This window comes from Zalophus californianus, chromosome 1, assembly GCF_009762305.2.
Source record: "Zalophus californianus isolate mZalCal1 chromosome 1, mZalCal1.pri.v2, whole genome shotgun sequence".
Lineage (NCBI taxonomy): Eukaryota > Metazoa > Chordata > Mammalia > Carnivora > Otariidae > Zalophus > Zalophus californianus.
This window is the reverse complement of record NC_045595.1, coordinates 143,296,829-143,312,203: the sequence shown is the minus strand read 5'-3', so window position 1 is coordinate 143,312,203 and position 15,375 is coordinate 143,296,829. Positions and strand designations below refer to the sequence as shown.

Genomic DNA, 15,375 nt, shown 5'->3' with positions numbered 1-15,375 from the left:
TATGGTGGAGACAGAATTAGTAATGCACACATGGTGATCCCCTCACCCCAGCCAGGTTTCACTGCATGCTTGTGACTAACACCACCCCTTACTTGGCATTCCTGGTGTCATTAAGGTCCCAAGTTGAGAGGGCAAATTTTTGCAGGGAGTTGGGAGGGTGCGAATCAGCCTGGGGTGAGGGACCCTGCAAAAATGGAAATGTATGTGATGGGCTACTTGTGGGGATGGTGTAGTAAGTGAATCTGTCCAACCTTGAGAGTGGCCTGCCGTGGGCCAGGCAATGAGCTGAGGGAGGCCGAAAGGTGTAAATAATCTGAGGTGAATGTGGGTCTTGTTGGCACAGATTTATGCCCTGTCTTCATAATGTACCCTTTCATCTTGGGAACCTGGATTCCAAAACTCTAGTCTAGACAGGAATCGATGGAGCTACGTCTGCGCTCACAGTGTTCAAGGTTCCTCTGCGCCGGGGCCTCCTGAATACTGATGTGAACAGCCCCACTCTGCCAGGGGACACTGCTGGGAATCCAGATAGCCAAAGGCATCCTTCTTGCAGACCGTCTCCGGCCTGGGAGCCCTGCTCATTCTGGGGGCTGACGCCCTCTTTGTCTCCATCTCCCCAAGGGAGGGACAAGCCCAATCACGCCCGCCACGGGCCGTCGGCAGTCAGCCTGTGCCTCATCTTCTCTCCTCCTTTTCATGTGTGCTGGCTTCTGGTTTTGTGGCTTTCAGCAGTGACTGAAACCACCCCCTCCCCGTCCCTTCCCAGGGTTGTGGGCAGGCCCAGGCTAACAGGGCCAGGCCTGGGAATCCGGGCAACGGGAAACAAGGCCGCCAGAGGACCTGTCACAGGGGCCAGCTCTGCCCGGGCAGGCCTCGTCTCCCGGTGGGTGGGTGGGGGGCAGAGCCAGGACCCCGGGAGCCCCCTGCTGCAGGGATGGAGGGTCTGACCAGCTTCCCACCTGAGCGAAGCCCCTCTGGGCCATTCCCCTGCTGTGGGCCCTGCACACAGCCTGGGAAAGCTGGCATGACGGGGCAGGGAGAAGGCAGAGGAGGGGACGTGTTCCTGGTGCAGCCCTGGAGGCTGTCGTCCTGAGAACCAGAACACACACTGGGAGAGATGACCGATGAAGGGATCCTGGGAAAAGAGACACACGAAAACTACAGCCGCTCGGAACAAACAAAAAAGGCGTAAGGGCTCAGAAGCCAGTTTGTCGCTCTTTGTGAACAGCTGGGGATCCCTGACTCATGCACTGGCCCCTGTTCCCTCTGCCACCCGGGGCCAGCCAGGGAGAGGCCAGATTCTGCAGGAGACAGAACAGAGCCCTCTACCATTGCCGCCATTTGCTGGCTGTGGGACCTTGGACACGTCAGCGGGCCCCTCTGAGTCTCCGCTTTCTCATTTGCAAATGGAGACATGCCTACCTCCCAGGGGTGTTGTAAAGGTTCAGTGATGACGTGGTTTATCATATGCCTATAGTAGGCATTAAATAAATAGAATTATTATCCCTGATCAAACGTGGCTCACTCACTCCTTTTTAAAGCCTCCCCTCAGATACCCACTTTCTATATGTACACTCAGTCCTCTCTCTGAATGATTTCACCTTATCCATAGCCTCAGATGGGGTGTGGGAGTATGTGTGTGTGTGTGTGTGTGTGTGTGTGCGTGTGTGTGTGTGTGTGTGTGTGTGAGAGAGAGAGAGAGAGAGAGAGAGAGAGAGACCAGAGGAAATAAAGAAAAACTGGACACATGGTGACCACATTTCCCCTCTCCTAGGAAATGTGTATATGTGTGTGTATATGTGTGTTCACACGCACATGTCCATACACACAGCCCTGTGTCGCAGACAGGGCACAGTTCTCCTCCTTTGCAAGATGGGGACACTGAAATCATACCTTTAGGGTGACTTAAGTGCCTTTGAAAAGGTATCATCTAGCGATCTTGAAAAAGCAAGTTTCAATTTTTTTACCCATTAAGGAAAAGTGCTTCCACCCACGCCATGATTACTCTGATGATTCCCATATCCTAATTCCCCGAACAGGTTCTTGGGGAAGTCGAGTCTCAGAACAGAACAGCTGTCACCCTGAAACAAAAAATTATTGTCTCCTGGAGACACCACTGAAACTCAAGGATTTTCTTCTGTGCTGCTCGGCCTACTTCCTGTGCAGCCTCAAGTCCTGTTCACAGCCGTGACAGATCAGTGACCATGACAGCCCTCTCCGGCGTGGACAGTGCTTAACACCCACAGAGCGCCTTCGCATTTGTCAGCTAATTTGTTCTGTCCACAGACCCGTGAGGTGGGTTGCAGGCAGGCTCACCCCCTCCCCGCCCTTCTAGAGGAGAAAGAAGTCAAGGCACAGAGCGGTCCAGTGTCTTGCCTTATAGGTCAGGCATCTCACAAGTGTGAAACCATGGTCTTTGGACCCCAGGAGGGCTTTTTTGTCTGACCACCACACCTTTTAAATGCACAGTGCTGACCAATGTCTATCTCTGTCAGCTGTTGTTGTTTGGTATCATTGAAATGATCTTCCCTAAACAGATTTAATAACTCCAAGTTTTATTCTCTGACCCTCTGAGAAAACAGACATGCTTTACAGAAGGAATGTGAGTCTGAACAGTCATGTTTTGTAGACATCAGTGTTTATTTCCCTGTGATATTGTAGCTTCCTCTGGAAAAATCCAAGCAATACATCCGTTTCCAGGCCTGAGAAACTCTCAAATGTTGACCATGTGTCTGATTCCTGTGTGGTCAAAAGAGGGATGTTCTGAATGTCCACAACTTATTTCCATGTTAAAATAATTCCACGCTCGGCTAAATTCCACTTACACACAAGTGTGCACCTGTTAAAATAGGTCATTTTTCACTGTTAATCTTCCAGATTCCATGGACATGTGTGGGAACCCCAGACAAATGTAACCTGAATGTCACAAAGGGCATTTTTCTCTGCTGAGTGATCCTGGTCGGTGCAGACCTTGGGGTGCCTCACTGCCCCCAGATCTGTGAAACTGAGGAAGACCCCTTTCTGGTGAGGGAATGGATTGGAATCAAACCTTAGCATCGAAGGCCTGCATGAAATCACATGGGCTTTTTGTCTTGCAACCATGTTATATTTTAGTGAGGCTTCTGGAGAGCTTTTCCTCTGGTGCCCTACAGTATACAAACTCAGTAACTTTCCCCAATGCCCCATAAAGCTAAAAAGGAAAAAAAAAAAGGAAAAAAAAAAGATGTTCAGAGCAAGGACCTCTAGCATCTGAGGTTTCGTTACTCTTGTAGAAATAGAAGGTCATGTTTGCCACAAAACTTTTAAGGCTAAAAAGTAAATACATAAAGGAGTATTTTTGACTGAAGTTTTCGTCCTGGCATTGAAATTTTTTTTTTCCCTTCTTCAGATTCTGAGTGCTTCCAGAAACCCAAGTGCCTTTAATCAGTATCAGGGGACTGCCATGTGGGGCCTTCTGGACAGCAAGGCCTGAGGTCTCCAGGGAGATTGATGGTATGCCGGAAGCCCAGTCCTATGACCTCAGACTCAGGACTTGTACTGGGACAGACAGCCTGTCTTCCCCTCCACGAGTTGTGAGAACCTGCCATGGATTGCTAGTCTTTCTGGCAGTTTATTCTGAAGAGAAAGTCAAGGTCTGGAGCCCCAGAGCAGGGGTGCTGGACCGGTGGCCTTGCAGACGGCATCAGACAAGCCACCGATCTCTTGGGAAAGCTTTCATCCTCTTGCCTTTCTGAGGGGCCGTTAATATATGCGTGCATCCCAAATCCAAGAACGGGTTCTCCAAACTGATTTACTTAAACTTATTTTTTCTCCTGAGATATGTTTTAAGAAGGACATAAAGAAGGCAAGATGCAGGGCGTCTGGGTGGTGCATTTGGTTGAGCATCTGATTCTTGGTGTCGGCTCAGGTTGTGATTTCAGGGTCGTGAGATGAAGCCTCAAGTTGGGCTCCTCACTTCAGTGTGGAGTCTGCATGGGATTCTCTCTCTCCCTCTGCCCCTCCCCCCACATGTGCACGCTCTCTCTCTCTCGCTCTCTCTCTTCCTCTCTTAAATAAATAAATCTTTAAAAAAAAGAAAAGAAGGAGGCCTGAACTGTCCTTAAGGAAAGCAAGGTGAAAAGCTATGTTTCAGGGTAGAATCTGGCATAGAAAGTGGCCCATAGCAGGCACTCCACAGACCCACCTCAGCTGAAGGGACCTTCTCTATCTTCCTTCCACCACCTCGGGAGTGACCGTATTGGTGACAAGAGTTGGGGCCTGACAAAAAAAAAAAACCCCAAAAAACAAAAAAACAAAAAACCCACCTGGTCAATTGCATAGACTATATAGTCTATGTGATGATAGTCTCTTCCAAGTTTCCAACCAGCTCTCTCAGTTCAATGCACTTCCACAAACATTTCCTTAGCACCCACCCATTCCCAAGGACTGTCATGGGTGCCCAGGGGAAACAGAGCTTAATGGGACATGGCCCTTTCTGCTGCTGCCGCAGCTGAGCAAGCTCAAAGCCTGTGTCTATTTGCCAAGAGAATGGCCAACTAAAGGAAAACAAAACCAAACCAAAGCAGAAAAGCTGATTCGGGGAGATGGCTGGAGTTGGGAGGGTGGAAACAGTGTCTGAGCCCTGATCCCCTGGACACCAAGGAACGCTTGCAGATGGCATGGTAACCGCAGGGCGGTTGCTGAGGGAACCTGAAATCATGTCACACGGAGGAGATTTGTGGGTATGGAAGACCTTTGGCCTGGAGAAGAAAAGACTTGGGGAACAGGAGAGCTGGCTTACCATACCTGGGAGTGTGTGGTGGGGAAGACCCAGGGTGCACTGCGGAGTCGGGAGGATGAGTCCAGGAGAAGTGCCCAGAGTTCCAAATGGAGGGTCTTCCTAGTCAGGGCCGCCCCCAGGTGGAAGGGATGCGCTGGGAGGCGGGGCTTCCCACCGCTGGAGGACCTGCGATGGGGCAGGGGGGCAGGGGGGCAGGGGGGCGGGGGGGGGGGCGGGACAGAAAGCCTGCAGGATGAGTTGCCAAAGAGAAGAACTGAGAACCAAAGGGAGGGACCCTCTAAGCTTCACTCCTGCCTCAAAGCTTTGGCTGCCCCTCTTCCCATTGCAATTCAATGAGCTGCTAAAGCCGGCAGGGCAGCTACGTTCCTACCGGACCAGGCCCCCAGTGGGGAGCCTGGCCCCACACGTGGGGCAGGTAGTAACAAAGGCCCACGCGGATGAGAGGAAAGGGAGGAAAGCAGAACATTCTGCAGACCTACAGGTTGCCCTCTGAGCCTCCACCTCACCCCATGCGATGCATCCTGGCCTCTGGGGCTGACAAGCCACACTTCAGCCTGGGGTGCAGTGTGTGCAGTTTCTTTCAGAGGCGACAGGCCCTGAGCAAGGGGGCAGAGAGTGGCGCACATGGGCAGCAGGCCACCTTCAGCCCCCCAGCACGAGGCACGTGGCACCAGTCCTAAGGTGCGCGCAGCATCTCTGCCCTTCTCACACCCCACCTTCCCTCAGCAGAGGGGGTGCCTGCCGTGCAAATCCCCCTCATTCCAGCCTACCCCTCCACACACACACACACACACACACACACACACACACACACACACACACTTCTTCTCTTAGTTGAAAGTGTATCTTTTTCCTGATATCACTGTCTAAGAAATAAATGAATTTCCCCAGTCAGCAGGCGTTTGCTGAGCTCCCGTCACGGGTTGGGGTTGCAAGTTCAAAGATAACGGGGACAGCCTCCCAACAACTGAGGAGCTGAGAAGAGGAGTGGCAGAAGCTATGGGTGTCCATGCAGCCTGGGCGCCACTCCGGTGGATGTGCACCCTGTTGCTGCAGGAGCACAGAGGAGGGACCTGAGTCTGGGGTTTACAGCAGGCTTCGCAGGAGAGCTGCCATTTGACCTGGCTCTTCAGGGAGAAAAGAGCAGGTGTAAGAAGAAGAAGCGGGGAGGGTATTCTAGTTAAGGGGACAGCGCAAGCAAAGGCCCAGCAGGGAGAAGCTGCATGGCAGCCATTACAAATGATTAGAGCTACTAGTCTGCAAATTAGGAGACTGGCAGGGAGGGGTGGGGCTGAGAAGTCAGCCTGGACACATGCTAAGGGCCTTAACATCATTCTAAGGTACCTGATTTTTCCTCTAGGTTATGAGAACAGAGGTGCGACACGGACCTGCTTTATAGGGTTTTTTCTGCCTTTCATCAAAGACATAATATAGAGGGGTGCGGAACCAGTGTCAGAAACACTAGTCACAGTTCTCCTGTAATGGTTCAGTTGAGCCTTGGGAAGGGCCTGAACCAGCGCAGCTGCAGTAAGATGGAAAGGAGGGGACCAAAAGGAGAAATTGTAAAATGTAACACTCAACAGGGCCATCCAACCAATGAAAGCCACAAAGACAAATGATCTAATAAAATAATGAGCAAAAGACTTGAACAGCCATTTTGCAAAGGAAGACACATGAATGCCCACTAAGCAGATGAAAGAGTGTTCAACACCGTTAGTTATCGGGGAAATGCCAATTAAAACTCCAGTGAGAGAACACTTCGGGCTCTCTAGAATGGCTATATCCAAAATGACTGACCAAACCAGGTGCTGGTGGGAAGGTGGGGGAAGGGACTCACACACACTGCTGGTGTGGTGGTGGCAGCAGGGAGTTAAATGGTACAAATGCTTTGGAGAACTCTGACAGATTCCTATAGAGTTAAATATCTATCTTATGACCAAGGAATGCCACTTCTGGATATTTGCCCAAGAAAAATATGTTCCTCAAAACTTGTGCCAAAAGGGGCGCCTGGGTGGCTCAGTCGGTTAGGCGACTGCCTTCGGCTCAGGTCATGATCCTGGAGTCCCGGGATCGAGTCCCGCGTCGGGCTCCCCGCTCGGCGGGGAGTCTGCTTCTCCCTCTGACCCTGCCCCCTCTCATGTGCTCTCTCTCTCAAATAAATAAATAAAATCTTTAAAAAAAAAAAAACTTGTGCCAAAAAAAATATTCCCAATAAAATTATAGAGTTTGTAGCAGCCTGATTCAAATATTGCAGAACTGGAAACAACCCATGTATTCATCAACAAAGGCATAGATAAACAGACTATGGTATATCCATATGATAGAATACTACCAAGCAATAAAAAGAAACAAACTACAGATACATGCAATGACATGGGTGAATGGCGAAAATGTTGTTGGTGAGAGAAACCAGGCACTATATGAATACACCACATTCTGTTCATCCATTTGCCAGCTGATGGACGTTTGAACTGTTTCCAGTTTGGGATTATTATGAATAATGCTGTTATGGATGTGTACTGGCAATTTAGAAGGACATATATTTCCATTTCTCCTGAGTAAATACCTAGGAGTGGAGCTGTTGGGTTGTATGGTAAGCACGTGTTTACTTTTAAAAGAAACAGTCAAATTATTTTGCAGAGAGGCTATACCACTTCACATTTCCACCAGCAATTTACGAAGATTCCATTTTCTCTACATCCTTATCAACACTTGGTATTGTTGGGCTTTTTAAACTATTCTGGTGGGCATAGGATGTTATCTCATTGCGATTTTAATTTATATTTGATGACCAGTGATGTTGAACATTTTTCATGTACTCCTAGACATTTCATACATCTTCCTTGCTGAAATAGTTGTTCAAATATTTTGCCAATTTTTTTACATGGGCTGTTCATCTTCTTCTAATTGAGTAATAAGAATTCTTAATACATTCTGAATACATCAGATGGTTTGCAAATATTTTCTCCCAATCTGTAGTCTACCTTTACATTTTCTTTTGCCAAATTTTAAAATTTTGATGAAGTCCAATGAATCAGTACCTTTTGTGATTTGTACTCCTGTGTCCCATCTAAGAAGTTTTTGCTTAACCCAAGGTCACAAAGATTTTCTTCTGTCTTTCCTTCTAGAAGTTTTATGGGTTTAGCTCTCACATTTGGGTCTGTGACCCACTTTGAATTAATTTTTGTGTATGGTATGAGGAAAGATCAAGATTAGTATCTTTTTTCTTTTTTAATGACTATCCACTTACTTTAGGAGCACTTACAGAGACTCATTTTTTCCTGTTGAATTATCCTGATTCCTTTATCAAAATCAATTGACCTTTTAAATGAGGGCCTATTTCTGGACTCTCAAGCCTGTTCCATGCACCTCTATGTGAATTGTTATCCAATTCACACTCTGTGTGAATTACTGTAACTTTATAGTAAGTCTTAAAGTTGTGTACTACAAGGGTTTTTGTTGTTGTTGTTGTTCTTTTAAAAAAATTGGGTTGTGACAAAGGACTTGAATAGACATTTCTCCAAAAAAGCTATACAATGACCAATAAACATGTGAAAAGATGCTCAACATCAGAGAAATATAAATCAAAACCACAATGAGATATCACCCCACACTCATTAAGATGACTACTATGAAAATAAAACAAAACAAACAGAAAATGATGTCTTGGCCAGGATGTAGAGAACTTGAAACCCTTGTACACCATCAGCAGAAATGTAAAATGGTGCAAATGCTAGGGAAAACAGAATGGTTTTTCCTCCAAAAATTAAAAAATAGATATGACCCGCACTCAGGCTTCTGGGTATATACACAAAAGAACTGAAAGTAGGATCTTGAAGAGACATGTGTACACCTGTGTTCGTAGCACCATTACTCACAATAGCTGAAAGGTTAGCAAACTAAATGTCTATTGATGGATGAATGGGTAAAGAAAATGTGGTCTATACAGGTAATGGAATATTATTCAGCCTTAAAAAGGAAGAAGATTCTAACATAATCCATTAAGTGAAACAAGCCGGTCACAAAAGGACAAACACTGTGTGATTCCACTTACATGAGGTACACAGAGAAGTTAAATTCAGAGAGACAGAAAGTAGAACGGTGTTTTCCAGAAGCTGGGGGAGAGGGAGAATGGGGAGTTGTAGTTTGATGGGCCTAAGGTTTTAGTCTTGCAAAATGAAAAGAGTTATGGACATTGGTTACATAACAATATGGATATACTTAAACACTACTGAACTGTACACTTAAGAATTGTTAAGATGGTGAATTTTGATATGTGTATTTTGCCACAATTAAAAAATTTTTTTCCATGTTTTGTTTCATGTACGTCATTTGTATTCCAAATAAATTTTAGGATCAGTTTATCAATTTCAACAAAAAAGTCTGCTGGGACGTTTACTGGGATTTCACTGAATCTACAGATTCATTTAGGGAGAATTATTCTTTCTAATTAGCAATATTGAGACTTCCAAACCATGAACACGGCACATTTCTCTGTTTAGTGAGGTCTTCTTTAATTTCTCAGCACTGTTTCACAGTTTTCAGTGTACAGGCCTTAAAGATCTTTAATAAATTTATTCCTAAGTATTTTTATACCACCATGAATGGAATTTTTGGAGTTTTATATTTCGTATTTTTTTGCTAGCATATAGAAATACAGTTGATTTCTGTAATTAATCTCATATCCTATAACCTTGCTAGATTCATTTATTGGTTCTAATAGCTCTTTTGAAGACTCCTTAGGATTTTCTACAACATGTTTACCTCGTTCACAAAAAGACAGTTTTACTTCTTTGTTTCCAATATGTATGCCTTTTTTTTTTTTCTTTTCATACGTTATTGAACTGGTTAGGACCTCCAGTACAATGTTGAATAAGGGTGGGAAGCAAGTTTGAAAATGGAATTATTTTACTCAACAAAGGCCACCAGTGGCCTCTGGGAGGTCAGTTTCATTAGAACAGCAGGGGTATTACCTTTCATGAAGTCTGAATGAAAAAGGAAGGACAGAGAATGGTTAGGACACAGTCCCTAGTCTCAAGGGGTTCCCAACGGGTAAACAGGGGAGTTCTGTATATACATGTCTCCACCTCGGATACTACTCCTAAATCCAGCCTCCCCTGCCTCTCACCTAGATACTTCAACAGCCACTTCCTTCTCCTTCCTATTTTTACTCTCCTTCCTCCCTCTCCCCCATGTATTCCCTTTTTACAGTGAAACTCAGATTATGTTACTCCTCTGCTCAAAACTCTCCAACCACTTCTCCTGGCAAATAGAAGAAGTGACAGCCCTATACCATGGCTATTGAAGCTCTGTGTAACATGGCTCCATCCCCTTCTCTAGCCTCATCTCCCGCCAGCCCCCCCTTCCTCACTATGCTCTGGCACACTCATCTTCCTTCTGTTCCTGGGACTTTGCATTGTTACTATTCAAACTGGGGTCATGCCTGAAAGCTTGTTAGAAATGCAAAATCTCAGGCTTCACCTAAGACCTGCTAAATTGGAATCTGCATTTTAACAAGATACCCACGGGATTCCTATAAGCACAATCTTGCATCTCAAAGTGTAGTCTGGGTATGATCCAGCAATCCCATTTCTGGGTATATATCCAAAGGAAATGAAATCACTATCTCAAGGAGATATATCTGCACCTCTGTGTTCACTGCAGCATTATTTAGAATAGCCCAGACAGGGAAACAACCTAACTGTTCCTCAATAGATGAATGGATCAAGAAAATGTAAGATCGACTGATCTATTTATCTATCAATCGAGAGATGATGGAAAATTATCCAGTCATTAAAAAATGGAGATCCTCACATTTTCTACAACATGAGTGAAACTTGAGGGCATTATGCTATATGAAATAAGTCAGAGAAATACAAATACTGTAATGTTTGTCTTACGTGTGGAATCTAAGAAAAAACCAAACTCATGGGTACAGACAGCAGATTGATGATTGCAGGGGTGGAGTGGATGGGGAATGGGTGAAGGTGGCCAAAGGGTACAAACTTCCATTATAAGATGAATAAGTTCTGAGAATCTAATGGACTGCACGGTGAATACAGTTAACAATATTGTAATGCACACTTGAAAGCTGCTAACTGAGTAGACCTTAAAAGCTCTCACCACACACACAAAATAATAAAACGAAAAGATAACTAAGGGAGGTGATGGATATGCTAACTAATCTTCTTGTGGCAATCATTTTGCAATGTATACATATATCAGATCGTCACATTGTACTCCTTAAACTTATACAATGTCATATGTCAATTTTATATCAATAAAGCCGGAAGAAAGAAGGGCTTTATACATATTATATTAAAAAAAGAGTATGGGGCACCTGGATGGCTCAGTTGGTTGAGCGTCTGACTCTTGGTTTCGGCTCAGGTCATGATCTCAGGGTCGTGAGATGGAGCCCTGCATCAGGCTCTGTGCTGAGCGCAGAGCCTGCTTAGGATTCTTTCTCCCTCTGCCCCTCCCCCTTTCTCTCTGTCTCTCTCTCTCTCCAGGAAAAACAAAAACATGGTCTGAGAACCAGCAGCATTGCCATCATCTGGAAGCTTGGTAAAAATGGCAAATCCCAGACCCCAACCCAGACATTTGGAGCCAGAATCAGCATTTTTAACAAGACATCCAGGAGATACTTATGTACATTAAAGTTTGAGAAGCACCGCCTTACACCATAAAAAAACACTTTCCTAAAGCAGGATTCAACTCTCTCCGGTAAAGAACTTTAATTTTGTGTATGTGTCAATAAATGAAAATTTAAAACCTAGTAAGAGAAAATGGAAAGACTTGTCCATACAACCATTAATTAACCAGATGGGAATAAAATCTGATTAAAGAAAGAGAAGGGACTTCAGTTCATTAAAAGAATAAGATGAGCTTGCTGGGGAGCCACCAGTGCAACCTTGAAGCAAATGGTTTATCTTTTGTCATCTGACTGATAATGCCCTGCTTTGGAACATGGACTGATGACGTGAAGATCTTGGCTATTCTCATTGTCACTCCCTCTCAGCAGATTGCTTCCTCCCCACAGTCATGCATATACTAGATAAGTAAACGCAGCAAAAAACACACCCCAAACAAAAGGCTTTGCCGGCAGCAGGTCACACACTGCCTTCAAGTCCTGGCCTGCCATCTTGGAAATGGGTACCATGAATCATCACTGAGATCAGCAGCATGTGGACTACAACACAACCTAACTCCGCTGGGGGAAAACGACCCAGTCAGTGCACAGAGGCTTCCAGGGAGCAGAAGTCTTTGCAAGTGGGAGGGTCCAGGTCCTTACCTTCTGCACCATCCTCAGAGGTTCTCTCTTCTGGGCGGTTCCCAACAATGTTTTGGTCCCTTGAGCCCCCGTGCAGGCAGTGCTGCCCTGGACCATTCTCTCGAGGTGCTTCTCCTACAGTCCTGCTAGAAGCAGAGACTTACCGGGGCCGTGACAGGTGCTTATGAGTCTGTGGCTTCTAAGTTCAGCCAGTGGAGTCTAAGAAGAATCCCAAACTCAACAAAAAATCAAAGTATAGAGTGTATGTCACTGTGGGCAATACCATTGTTAGAGCATCAGAGCTGAGAGAGACCCATGTATTCCAACAGACCTTCATCCATAATCAATTACCAACTGGAAGCAAAATAGCCATGTGGCAAAGAGCTCAAGTTTTGGCATCAGATTTCTGGACTTTAAATCTTGTCAGCTGTGTGACTGTGGAGTAAATATTAACTTCTCTGTTCCTTGGTTTGCTCATCTGTATGATAGGAATAATAGCAGTGCTTGCTTCACAGGGTTGTTCTCAGGAATAGAATCATTGACCTAAGACACTTCGGACAATGGCACTTTTTTTTTTTAAGGTTTTATTTATTTGTCAGAGAGAGAGACAGAGACAGAGCACAAGCAGGGGTAGCTGCAGGCAGAGGGAGAAGCAGGGTCTCCGCGGAGCAGGGAGCCTGACAGGGGGCTCGATCCCAGGACCCAAGGATCATGACCGGAGCCAAAGGTAGACACTTAACCGACTGAGCCACCCAGGCGCCCCAGGACAATGACACTGTTAACAAATGAGAGCTATTGTAATTTCAGAGGCTGCTTCTGGCATGGGCGTCTCAGTGACAGGGGAAGCACCTGGTGCTTAGGGGAGCAACGAGGAGGGGCTATCACCCAGACGGGAGGTGGGCGGGGGTCAGGAAAGGCTTACCCGGTATCTTGAGGTTTAGCAAGAAAAGGAACCTCCTGGGCTCTGCACTCCACCTCTTTCTCTTGTTTTTCCTGCTGGAGCGCACACGCTCACGCGTGGACGCGCACGCCCGCGACGCGACGGGGGCGAGCAGCCGTCAGGGCCGCAGCCTGAAGCAACCGTCTGCAGCTGGGAGCGCAGCCCCGGCGCCGCGCACTCTGGCTGCCCCAGCTCCAGCTGTGAGGGAGGAGCAAGGCTGGAGCCAGGAGGCAGCCTCCCCCGACCCATGAGAAGATCTCCCTAGATTAGGCAGCTGCCCGCGGCATCACCTCCTACCCCTCGGGTTCGCAGCTGGAGGAGGGGAGGACCGATGGGAGGACGGGTGGGAGGTGCGGAGCACACACGGGGCCCGGACATGGGCTCTCTTTGTCCACGTCTTACTGGGGAATGACCAGCAGAGCCCCCAGCCCGGGCTTGGCCGGCTAGCCTTGCTCACAGCTGCTCTGCTTTTGTGTCAGGCATCTGTCCCACCACATTCTTCCTCGTCTGTGTGTGGGTGGTGGGCGGGGGGGCGGGGGGAGACTCCTGTCCAAGTCCAACAGTGGCTTGCAACCTTGGCTGCACATCCGAATCTTCTGGGGAGCTTTGGCCCGGGCCCCAGCCCAGAACAACTGAATCAGAACCTCTAGGGGTAGGGCTTGGGCACTGGTTTTTTTGTTTTGTTTTGTTTTGTTTTTTAAGCTTCCTAAGTGATTTTAATGAGAACCAGGGTTGAGAAGAACTGTCGGATAAGGAAAAATAGAGCTTCTGGAAGTCAGAAACCGCAGACCTTCCAACCTGAATGGTCGGTGGAGAATGGTTCGGGCCAACCCCCTTATTTTACAGATGGGGAAATGTAAGTCCTGAGGAGGGACCTGATAAGTCCAGCTTGCAGAGTGAGTCGTGGCAGAGCCGGGAGAGAACCCGAGGGTCCTATTCCGAGTCCAGCGTTGTTTTCACAGCATTTACAAAAAGTAAATTGTAAAGGTACCCCGAGAACACTTAGGTCTTGAAGGACAGTGCTAGTTGCCAGCAAGAGTATAAAAATGACAAACCCAGGCACCTGTTACTAAAGAGTCACAGGCAGGGGCAGACATGTTCCACCTGAATGTCACCGTCTGCCCTTGGGCAGATGAGGTAGCGTTAGACGGAGGCCCACGTTCCTGGCTCACTGGCCTCACCTGCCCAGGCGTGGAACTTCACACCTTAGGCTGCTATAGTCTAGCAATTCCACCTGTAGGCCGGTACAAAGGGTCCTCCACTTTACAGGGCCGGCCCCATCCTAGGGCACGAGTCCAGGAGGCCAAGGGCCATGGCTACAAGGAGCTTGTGCTCTCTATTCGAGACCCGAATTCCCTCCAAATTCCCTGCCAAAACACTGCTTGGCATTTCCAGGGCCTGTACAGGCCTTTCCCCAGGTTTGTCCTTGCCAGTGTGGGTCATGCCACAAGGATGAGAACTCCTTGGCCAGAGGTCACCAAGGGATGCACCACCGGCATGTCCACCCCTTGGCCCAGGCCCAGCCAAGGAACCATTGCAGCCAAACTTGCACATCTGGGCCAGGGTGTCGAGATTTGGGCACAGATCGCCTTGCAGATGTTGCTGGGGGGCAGGAAGAGAAGAGTGTCCTGGGCTCCATCCCTCACTTGACCCCTTATACTGAGCAAATCCTGCAGAGCCTTCACTGGCTGTTGTGGCAGAAAATCAACCCCAGCTCAGCATTAGTGTGAGGAACAAGTTGGGGACAAGCCTGCAGGAAGGCCACAGTAGGACACGGTCACACTCGGATCTCTCACATCATTCTGGCCTGCAGCTTCCCTCCATAGAGAGTAGGCTTCTGAATTAACACCCCCTTTTCTCCATCTCAATAATTTGCCCAGGCTCCTTGCCCTCCAGCAAATCAGCTGCTCCACACAGATGCCGGACACGGTCTCAGCAAGGACTCCTGGGCCCTACTCCACATCAAAGGTTCTCCTTCGCGGAGCTGCCATCACCACCCTCCTGCACACGGTGCAGGCAGATTAATCTCAAGTGGAGGGACTGGGGAGAACTTCACTGGTGAGGGCTTCTGCAGGAGGCTAAAGTTTGAACAGGCAGAGATCCATGAGCCAAGTCAAGGAGGCGGGAATACGTGGGAGGCTGGGAAGAGCATGATGACAGCAGGGAGGATGGGTGCGGGGAGCAGGGCAGCAGGGCAGGTGAGGGGAGTGTGCGTGGAGCAAGAAGCAGGAAAGGCACCTCACGCCTGTCAGCATGGCTAAAATCAAAAACACAAGAAACAACAGGTGTTGGCGAGGATGCAGAGAAAGGGGAACCCTCGTGCACTGTTGGTGGGAATGCGAGCTGGGGCAGCCATTCTGGAAAACAGTATGGAGGTCCCTCAGA

The 15,375-nt window shown here is 47.6% G+C and overlaps 1 long non-coding RNA gene across 1 annotated transcript; it reads right to left on the bottom strand.

The window, feature by feature from the left end:
- Positions 1-2,606: 2,606 nt before the first annotated feature.
- LOC113916287 lies at positions 2,607-13,157 on the bottom strand. Its single transcript, XR_003517900.1, has 3 exons — positions 12,973-13,157; positions 4,786-4,945; positions 2,607-2,739 (listed from the first exon to the last, which is right to left on the bottom strand). It is a non-coding gene; the product is annotated as an uncharacterized LOC113916287 (long non-coding RNA).
- Positions 13,158-15,375: the final 2,218 nt, after the last annotated feature.